At 35.3% G+C, this 10,414-nt stretch overlaps 1 protein-coding gene across 7 annotated transcripts in view; it reads right to left on the reverse strand.

Moving 5' to 3' along the window:
• Positions 1–10,299, reverse strand: part of ARHGEF33 (Rho guanine nucleotide exchange factor 33) — a 67,596-nt gene extending 57,297 nt beyond the window's left edge. For 6 of the 7 annotated variants that reach the window (XM_059660054.1, XM_059660052.1, XM_059660056.1 and 3 more), the window contains exons 1-2: positions 8,056–10,299; positions 3,544–3,613 (exon numbers count right to left, since the gene is read on the reverse strand). The gene's annotated coding sequence lies outside the window, so the exon portion shown is untranslated. The remainder of the gene's footprint in view (positions 1–3,543; positions 3,614–8,055) is intronic. The other variant, XM_059660053.1, reaches the window with a different exon arrangement.
• Positions 10,300–10,414: the final 115 nt, after the last annotated feature.

The raw sequence follows: 10,414 nt of genomic DNA on the forward strand, positions 1-10,414 counted from the left end.
TATCATATAGACATGTAGGTGATCACAGTTCATGCATCTCATCCAACACTTGCCTCTACATTTGTTCCCCCCATCCTCTGCGCCTCAGATGTCTTTCCTTGCCTAATGAAATATTTCTCACCCTTCAAGGCTCAGTTCAGGCACCTCCTTCTCTACGAAGCCTTTCCTATCCTCCAAGTCATCATGAGTCATCCCTTTCCTACTACATTCTCAACCATACTATTGGTATGTCTCCCTCCTGGGAATTATAGGCATGAAAACTTTGAGAACGTTTTGTAGTGGACACTTAACACAAGTTTGAGTTTAATCAAATTCCAAAGATTGTTTATGGCTAATGATTTCTTTCTTTAAAGAAAACAATAGGGAGAGGCTGTATAGTAAAGGGTACACACTTTTAGTTGTAAGATGACTAAGGTCTGAGGATCTAATATATAACATGGTGACTAGGGTTGATAAGACTACATTGTATAATTGAAATTGAAAGTTCTCTCTTAAGTACAACTTAAATGTTCTCACCTCTCAAAAATAAAAGTAAATATGTGAGATGATGGATGTGTTAATTAACTTGATGGGGGAGGGTCCTTTCACATGTATATCAAATCATCACATTGCACGCTTTAAATATCTTAAAACTTTATATGTCAATTATGCTTCAATACATTTGGAGAAAAAAGAAAACAACACAGAACTTTATTTATTCATATTAATTAACATTTTTAATGAGCTAGAAAAGGCAAATAGGGAAAAGTAATGCTATTGCCCCTAAATTTTAAATTTTGATTTAATAAAAGTTCACTATCTAAACATATAGACTGAGAAACCTGGAGCACTACTACCCTTAGGCAAAGACCAAATGCTTCTTTGTATTAATTTTTCAATGATACATCATCCAGAATTGCACATATACTGTAGGTACAAGTTCAGTCTTCAAAGCCTTTGTAGTACCTGATACATAGAATTTTTAAATGAATAATAAATATTATCAAGTAAAATACCTTTGGGACTTTATAGTCTTGCCTCAGTTGTGAAGCCACTGCCAAGAAGTGGGTGAGACTAATACTGGATTTTTAGTTAGGTATATTAGGTTAAGTACGGCCAAATAAAAATGAACCAGCTATGACAGTGATGGCGGACCTATGACACGCGTGTCAGGTGACACGCGAACTCATTTTTTTGGTTGATTTTTCTTTGTTAAATGGCATTTAAATATATAAAATAAATATCAAAAATATAAATCTTTGTTTTACTATGGTTGCAAATATCAAAAAATTTCTATATGTGACACGGCACCAGAGTTAAGTTAGGGTTTTTCAAAATGCTGACATGCCGAGCTCAAAAGGTTCGCCATCACTGAGCTATGACATTATTTGTATGCCTTACTTTAAACTACATCGTTTTAAAACCTAATTTACAAAAAAAATTATAAAAGCAATACCTGCTCAGTGTAGAAATATTGAGAACCTGACCCACTTCCCCCTCTTCCTCCTTCCTACTCTTTGCAGGTAGAATAGTCACTGGGAAACCACACAGTCCATCAGAAGTTACTGGAGGACAGCAGAGGGCATGGGGTGTGCAGATCAGAAGTGAGTGATACACCCCGAGTGACTGACACTGGCCTGATTGTGCATGGGACACTGCATGGGGTGACGGGTGTGCACCTGAATTTTATCTTACAAAGACAGTTTCAGCTTTAGTCTCCCAATCTCCTTTGTAAAAGCAGTGACCTTCTAATAGATTCCATCTGATTTTTAGCAACATATCTTTTTTACAACATATTTTATCAATGATCCTCCAACAAATCTGAATTAAATGGTCTTATCTCTGTTCTATTTCTTATTCTATCATCCATTGTATCATTTCCACTATCATTTAGTTAGTCTTGCATTAATTTTAGACTTCTTACCTACCTATGAAAATCTAGATCAGAATTCTTCACACATTTGTAATACCTTAACTAATAATAATTAAAAAAAATAATCACAAAAAAAAAGAAAGAAATCTTCAGTGACTCTTAAAGTTCAAACATCCTAACACAATAGACCTCTGCCTTCATGATCTGGCCTCTATTCAATTCTGCAAACTTGTCTTCAGTCACTCTCATACACACTAGGCTCCTGCCACAAAGAAAGTTCTGTGGTTCACTGTCCTTTCTAGCCTCTGGAATTTATGAATATAGTTCCTCAGTGGACCTCCTTCCCCTACCCTGAGCTAGCTGTCAAACTTCTTGTGTCCTTCAAGATTCTGTGCAAGTATCACCCTTCCCTGTCTTTTTTGACATGTCTCAGTAAAACCCTTGCTTTTCTGTGCTGCTATAGTATCTTGTTCACAGTTCTATTTTAGTATTTATGATAAATTATTAATTTAACAATCTTACTTGTACAAGAGAAGGGGTCCATATTGTCTCAGGGTTCCTAAATTAGAGGCAAAATTTTATGTAGGTTCATTTTCTTCTAGGGAGAAGGTTCAGAGCTTGCATCATACTCTCAGAGGAGTCCATATGCACTCTCTCAACATCAAGAACACTGCACTAGCCTATGAATCCCTCAGAAAAAGAGAGTGAGTTCTGTTCTTCTTCCAGTCTCTATAGTGAGATGCCTAATGTTAGCTAAATGAACAATTCAGTTATTATTTTTTAAAGATAGATGTTTATACTATTAAATATATAGTAAATTCAACCTCCTCTATTTATTAAATCTTTAAGTAGATAGGAAGTGTGATTCTGTAAAGAGTACATTGGACAAAAGGAAAGATATGGAAGAATTTATGCCAAACTACTAACAGTGCTTATGCTTGGAAAGAGGTATGGAGACAGGGGTGGGATGGGCTTTCAAAGTTTACTTACACTCTTCTGTCTTAATCAAGCTTGTTTGTTTTACAATGTGTACATCTTAGTTTTGAAACTTAAAAATAGTGTTTTAAACTATGGGACTTTTTTCTTAAGTGCATGAGACACCTAGCTTCAAATCCCCACTGTGTTACTCATTTTTTTTTTTTTTTGGATCCTGGGAACCTTACTTAACCTTTAAAAACCTACATTTCATCAACTAAAATGAGGATAATGCTTATCTATCCCACATGGCTGTTATGTCACAAAGCCTAGCATAAAGTAGGGACTCAGTAAATATTAATTGAATGTAAATTGTGTTGTTTTTACAGGGTATATATTTGTTTGCAGTCCACAAAGACATTGAAAATAAAACTCAATTAAAACATAGTTCATTATTGTCTCAATACTCTGAGTAAGCATTCATTGTCTCAATACTCTGAATATACAATAAAACTCTGAGGTAACATAGCTAGTTTATAAGGTGTCTATTAGTCCTGACTGCTAACTAACCAATCATGGAGTCCAATACTATGTTTACTTATTTGTTTTTAAACAAAGAAGGGTTACAAAATTCTTCAAAGCCATTTATAATGCTTACACTTCAAGAAAAAAGTACAAGTACTGGTTTAAACTAAGTACAAGTGCACCAGTTTAAACTAAGCTCTCAGTTTGTCTGGGTTCTTATTAGAAACAAGTTCTTTGCAATTTCCACTCACCTCATGTCCTGCCTCCACCAGTAGACATCACACCATGTTTTATGAAGGCTTCCTGATTTCTCTAGTCAGTCTATAAAAAATAAAATGCCATTGGTAATGACAAACAGTAGGGGAACCAGAGGTTTAATCGCCTATGTCATTTTTGTCAAGGTCCCTCTCCATTATCCTAAGCAAATCTATGCTTATTCCCAGCTAAGCTTGCTCTTTTTTTCCTCTTACCTTTACAGATAACTTTTCTTAAGAGAATCCTTTTTGTGCATAATGCTGTTCTTTGTCCTGAAGGAGTACAAGAAGCAGTGTAAGGCCTGATCTTAGCTCTATTAGTCACTGCTAATTGCCACCCAGTATCCATTCTCCCCTTTTCTTTAGTATCCCAGTTCAAAACTTACATCCCCTTCATAGCTACATGTATCCACCAGAATAGATTCTCCCCATGAGGTATGAGTAGAAATAATGTGCGTGACCTCTAGGAAGTCTCCTTCAAAAAGAGAATACATGTTTTTCCATTTCTCCTTCCTGCTGGCCGAACACCAGTGAGATAGGTGGAGTCGTAGCATCTCTGTGGGTCAAGACGTGATACACAAGGATGGCAGGAGGGCAAGCTGGTGGGAACCTCGTCCCTCACACAAGAACCTGCTCCAACAGCTCTGGGCTGGTCTGGCTTTTTTTTTTTTAATCTAAGAGAGAAATAAATTTCTAGCTAATTTAAGCCACTATTATTTTGGTTTCTCTATTATATACAGACTAGAGACCCGATGCATGAAATTCATGCAAGAGTAGGCCTCCCTTCCCTTGGCTGCCGGCACCGGCTTCCCTCTGGCAGCCGGGACCCAGGCTTCCCTTGCAGCCCCAGCTTCATCCAGAAGGTCGCCTGAAAGGACACCCAATCTAATTAGCATATTATGCTTTTATTATTATAGATGACCCCAACCCTATAGGCTGGCACTCCAGGAAGTTGTCTAGAACCAAGAGCCATTTTTTATTCTTAAAGCTTCCCTCTTGCTTCCTTTGAACATTTATGTACTATTTATTAACAAATTCTTCATTCTTCAGAAGCCTCTAATGTGTCGCTCCAGTCCTTGTTTCCACCCTTTCTCCCTTGCATCACTCATATTTTGGATATTATACTCATTTGGCCTCTTCAGATAGGAATTTTAACTCCCAGATAGTGGAAAATTGGGCCACTCTATAGGGGAAGAAAAAGGAAGTTCAGCTAAAATTAAGTCTTTAGCTTTCATTGTAGATTATAGGAAAAACAGTTCATTTTGATTCAATAAGCATTTACTAAGTACATACTATGTAAAGGGCACTGTGTCAGGTGCTGGGACAATTATAAAGATGACATTGATCCTCCTTCAAGTAGAAAATCTAGTAAGAAAGATGAGACACACAAGTGTGATAAACTGTGACAAATGCAATGAGAAAAGTATAAGGTGCCTAAAGCTTTCAGAAGAGAGAGTTCAGTTGTGGGGATCAGAGAAAGTTCCATGAATATAGGGTTTGTGCTGGGCTTTGAACAATGTATAGAAATGATAAAAAGAGGATCAGCAAAGGAACAGAGGTAGGAACTTACAAGACATTATTTAGGGCCCCTAGGAGCATCGAGGGTAGAGTAGGAGGTAAGGCAAGACAGGGAGGTTGGGGCCATGAATATCTTCTTCGGGGGCTGCTCTGCAGTGGAGAGATGAAGGAGTCACTGGCAGGTTTTTAAGCAAGGGAGTAAGTAACTAGATCACATGTCTTCAGTAAGAAGCTGCCTCTTGTGGCACTTTAGAAGAAAGACCAGCCACAAAGAGGCCAGGGAGTGGGCACCTTTAATAATCTAAGTAAAAGGTAACCATGACCTGAGTTAAGGAAGCAACCATTAGGAAGGAAAGGAAGGCACAGATAGAAGCAACATTTCAAAGGCTATTGCATGAGTTACGTATCTGCTCTGCCCAGGAAAGAGTTGTCATTCTCAGGTTCAGAAGTGGAGAATATATCTGTTAAATAACTTTTAAAATCCTTCTACGTTATTTGAACTGGGAAACTAAAAGAAGGTGGAACATGCTGTAACCATGAACTTCTACAATTTTAGCAGAGCCTTAACTTCCCCCCGACAAAGCCCCCCCCCCCCCAGATGTTGATCGGGAGTGTACTGAATAACTGCTAGATGGGGAAACAGGATGGAAATGTATCTCAGCAAAGAAATGCATCCATCCTTCTTTCCCGTTGTGCATCCTTTGCCCAGGTGTTATGGTAAATAGCAGGTATCTGGGTAGCTTACAAGTAAGGTTCTTCTGCTTTTCTCCAGTTATCCCTTTACCCACCCTTATTCATATTCCTACTCACTCCACACACCTACACACCCATAGAAATCCAGTGAAAATTTAAGAGACAGAGGAGGATTTCTAGAGTGCATAAGAATTTTCTAATGTTTGCCTCTTGTTGCTCACTAAAACCGTGCCAGCATCTCCTGAAGAAAAATAAAAAGAGCTGGCATAGACCCATATAAAGGCACTGTATTGTCAAATAGCTTTGAGATAAGTACCCCCAAGCACCTCCCCCCAAAAATCCCAAATAGCTATTTTCTCATTTTCTGGGGGTTATTCTAGAGATTTCCTCAAATAGACAAATTTGAACATCTGATCAGCTGCTACTTTCTTTTTATTTTTCTAATTATTTTAGGAAAACTTAAGTGGGTGTTAATACTTACTAACCTCTTTTCTCAATAAGGGCAGGAGCAGACAACAAAACAATCATGAACCTACCAATTAGAAGACTGTCCTGTGTAATATCTACCAATTTGTGGTTTAGTTCACCTTATTTGGAGCATTGAAAGCAGCTTACAATAAAATAATGAGGGGTGTTTTTTTTTCATTTCATGACTCCCAAGGTGATTCCTGGCACTCTTGAAAGCACAGACGATTAATCAAATCACTGGGGACAAGCAGCAGTAATGTGATCGTCAAAACTATGGATATTGGTAATTGTGTTTCGTTCTCATGTAAAGTGTATGTGTGTGTGTGTGTGTGTGTGTGTGTGTACTGAGAGGTGATCAGTGTGAGAATCAGCATCTTCAACATTGTCCCTGAGAGAAATTATTAACCTAAACATTTTTACATTTTATAAAAATACAGAAACTACAAAAAATATTTAGCAACTCATACTCCAGTCTTAAAACTCAAAATCAAAGGTTCTTAAGTGCGGTCCATAGATTGGATTCAGACAATCTGTAAATATGCTGAAATTGCATGGGAAATTTTGTGTAATTTGTATGGAAAATTTTGTGTGATTTGCAGAGGAGGTGGGCTGGCATTCAAAGATTCTTAAAATTATGCTTGACTCCCAAAAAGGTTAAGAACTACTGCCATTAAAGAAAAAGAAGGGAGGAAGAGGGAGAAACAAATGTATATGAAATTTGTACAAGGCACTTATCTGTTAACCTTTATATTTGTATTAAAAGTTAACAATATTTTGATCATCTTCCTTTCAAAAGCCTCTGAGGTTTCAGACTGGTTCAAATTGCATTTTCAGAACCCAGGGTATTGACAAAGATGTAGATGTTAATTATATTCATGGAGACTTTAGAATAAACATGACAAAAAGTTATTTCTCTAGTATAAATTTGTTCATTTATGGTAAACCCTACAGAAGTGCCTTCAATGAAATGGCTATGTCATTTGCAGCAATATAATCTTGTATTCAAAGGAGCTATTAACAAAGACAAAATGGTGATAAAAAATAAATTTCTATATTTTCAGAATACTATTGTTTTAGCATATAAAACCCATATAATTCCTATACTATTATGGAATACTTTTCTCACTTAAGAATAGAAACCTTTCAAGTGAAACCCAATTCTTCTCATCATGCTCCCAAAACCCTGCAAAGGGTTTAGAATTAAGATTCACTAATGTCTCTGTGTAATTAATCAGTACACATTTTTATGTATATAGAGGAGTGAACTCCTTTATCCCTTTCTGTGTTACAAAAGGCACCAACCAACCTCCCTTCATTCCTAATCTTTTCATTTTTTATTCTTAATCCCAAAGAAATGTTGGATTTATTTTCTGTGTAAATCAAGAACCCTGTCATTCTTTTTTTTTTAATCCTGATTTTTATTAGATTCAATAGACATAGAATTACATTTCAAAAATATAATCAGTACATAAAATATAAAATTTTAAAATTATAACTATTTTTCAATGAAAGAACCCTGTCATTCTTTAAGATTGCTCTCAAAATTTAACTCAGCTTCCATTAAATATGTAAATATGTAAAACTATTCAGTCCACAAACATATCATTCATTGATAAGCTACAAAGGCAGTTATGACAATTTTACAACTAAGCAAGGAAATGAATGTTTTATAAATTGTTATAACTTTTGAATAAAAAGTTACTTATTGTTAAATTTTATTCTTAATGTCAGCATATTTTGAATCAAAATTACTAAGGATTGATGGAATTTCTTCTCTTATGATACTGTTTCCTATCTCAATGCCTCAAAAGCACATAAAAGCACACTTACCCCATGGTGCTTGCTGTGGTTATATCATCCTTGGATCAAGGCTTATCTGGATTCTGAATTAACTTAAAGGTTATAAAAAGAAGCAGTGGAGAGGCTTGACTTCCCGGAAAGGAGACTGTCATATGCTAGCTAGGCTTTTAAATGAGCTAAAACTAGTGTCTCTTCTAATTACATAAGCTCTAGGTCAAATTCTAGCATCAACTAATCAAATAACTGAATGTGTTTAGTTTCAAGGAGTTAAAGAGGAAAACTTTAAGAGGGATGACTTTGGTATCTTAGAAAATTGAAAACTTGAGCATTACAAAGTTATTTATCTATCAGTAAAGTTAAAGATTTTAAAAGCAAAATATGTGTCTTGCCATTTTAAATAATTCAAAGAAAAATATTTGGGAAATTTTAGTTTGCAGTAAAGCAGATATTTTTTTTTATTTTCCAGTTTTGAATTTGCATTGTATGTCCTGCTCCCAAAAGACACCCTCTTGCCTTATCTTAACCTATCCAGTATTTATCTTGTTATAAATTCCAGTACAATAATATTTAATTCTAAAAGAATACTAGTTAATGCTAAGCAACAAATCCAAAAATGTCTAATTTTTAAACTGTATCTTTGAGCACTAATAGTATCTTTTGAAATTAAATATAAAGCTATTATTATAAAAACTAACAAAAATACCATTTCTATTTCAATATTGTAAAATATATTTCTTTTAAAATTTTTTAAATTTGAGAGAGAGAGATACATCAGTTTGTTGTTCCACTTATTTATGCATTCATTGGTTGATTCTTATGTGTGCTCTGGCCAGGGATGGAACCTGCAACCTTGGTGTATTGGGATGATACTCTAACCAACTGATCTAACCAGCTAGGGCTTAAAATACATTCAACACAGATTTATAGTTCAACCAAAAAATTTTTAAAAATGTTTGGCAATAATATATTGAGAAATATATATTTTTAATAAGATTTTAAAGAAATATGATACAGAAGTTATCTATTGCATGCACTATTTTTTGTCAGTTCCAGAATAATAGTTTCAGCAAAAAACACTCAGGTCTTTATTGTAACTTTTAATATGTATCTGTCATGTACTGTTCTGGTAACTGAAAACAATTTTATGTAGAAGATGAAGACGCTTTCTAGCCATAGAATATGCGAGGACACATCTATTTTTTTAGAAAATTGAGCTATAATTCACATATCATATGCAAAATTTTCCCTTTTGATGTGAACAATTCAGTGGTTTAGTATTCATAAGGTTGCACAGCTATGACCACTAATTCTAGAACATTTTTATCACCCAAAAAAGAAACCCATTCCTCCCAATTCCTCCCTCCCCTGGCAGCCACTAATCTAGACATTTCACATAACAGCCATACAATATGTGGCCTTTTGTGACTGGATTCTTTCACATAGTACAGTATTTTCAGGGTTCATTCATGTTGTAGCTTGTATCAGTACTTCATCCCTTTTTATGCCTGAATAATATTCCATTGTATGGATATACCATCTTTGTTTATTCATTTATCAGTTGGTGGACATTTGGGTTGTTTCTAGTATTGGGCTGTTATGAATAATGCTGCTATGGATATTCCTGTACAAATCATTTCTGTTGGGTACATACTTAGGAACTGCTGGTTCATATGGTAACTACATGTCTAACTTTTTGAGATATTGTTTTCTACAACAGCTGCACCATTTTACATTCCCACTAGCAATGTTGGAGGTTTCCAATTCCTCCACATCCTTGCTAGCTTTTATTATCTTTTTAAATATAGCCAATCTAGTGATTATTAAGTTTTGTCTTATTGTGGGTTTAATTTATATTTCTCTAAAAAGTAATGTTAAGCATCTTTTCATTTGCTTACTAGACATATTTTCTTTCTTTGAAGAAATGTCTATTCAAATTCCTTGCCCAATTTTTAATTGGGTTGTCTCTTTATTTATATACTAGAGGCCCAGTGCATGAAATTCATGCACTGGTAGCATCCCTAGCGGCTGCCGGCCGGGTAGTCTCTCCCTTCCCCCAGCTGGCCCACCCCCTGGTCAAACTCCTGGAAGAAATCTAGTCGAGGGGACAATTTGCATACTATGTTGTTATTATATAAGCTATTTATATGAGTGAGTTCTTTAATATTCTGGAAACCAAACCTTTACCAGATATGTGATTTCCAAATATTTTCTACCATTCTGTGAATTGTCTTTTCATTTTCTAGATAATTTCCTTTAATACAGGCATACTTTTTAAAGATGACAAAATTCAGGCACAGGATTGGACATTGACTTTGCCAAGATTTGGATAGTTTTGCTGTGTTTATTAAAATGAGAAAACTCTGAACTGAATCACATAATTTGAACTAAT

Source organism: Myotis daubentonii, chromosome 12 (assembly GCF_963259705.1).
Source record: "Myotis daubentonii chromosome 12, mMyoDau2.1, whole genome shotgun sequence".
NCBI lineage: Eukaryota > Metazoa > Chordata > Mammalia > Chiroptera > Vespertilionidae > Myotis > Myotis daubentonii.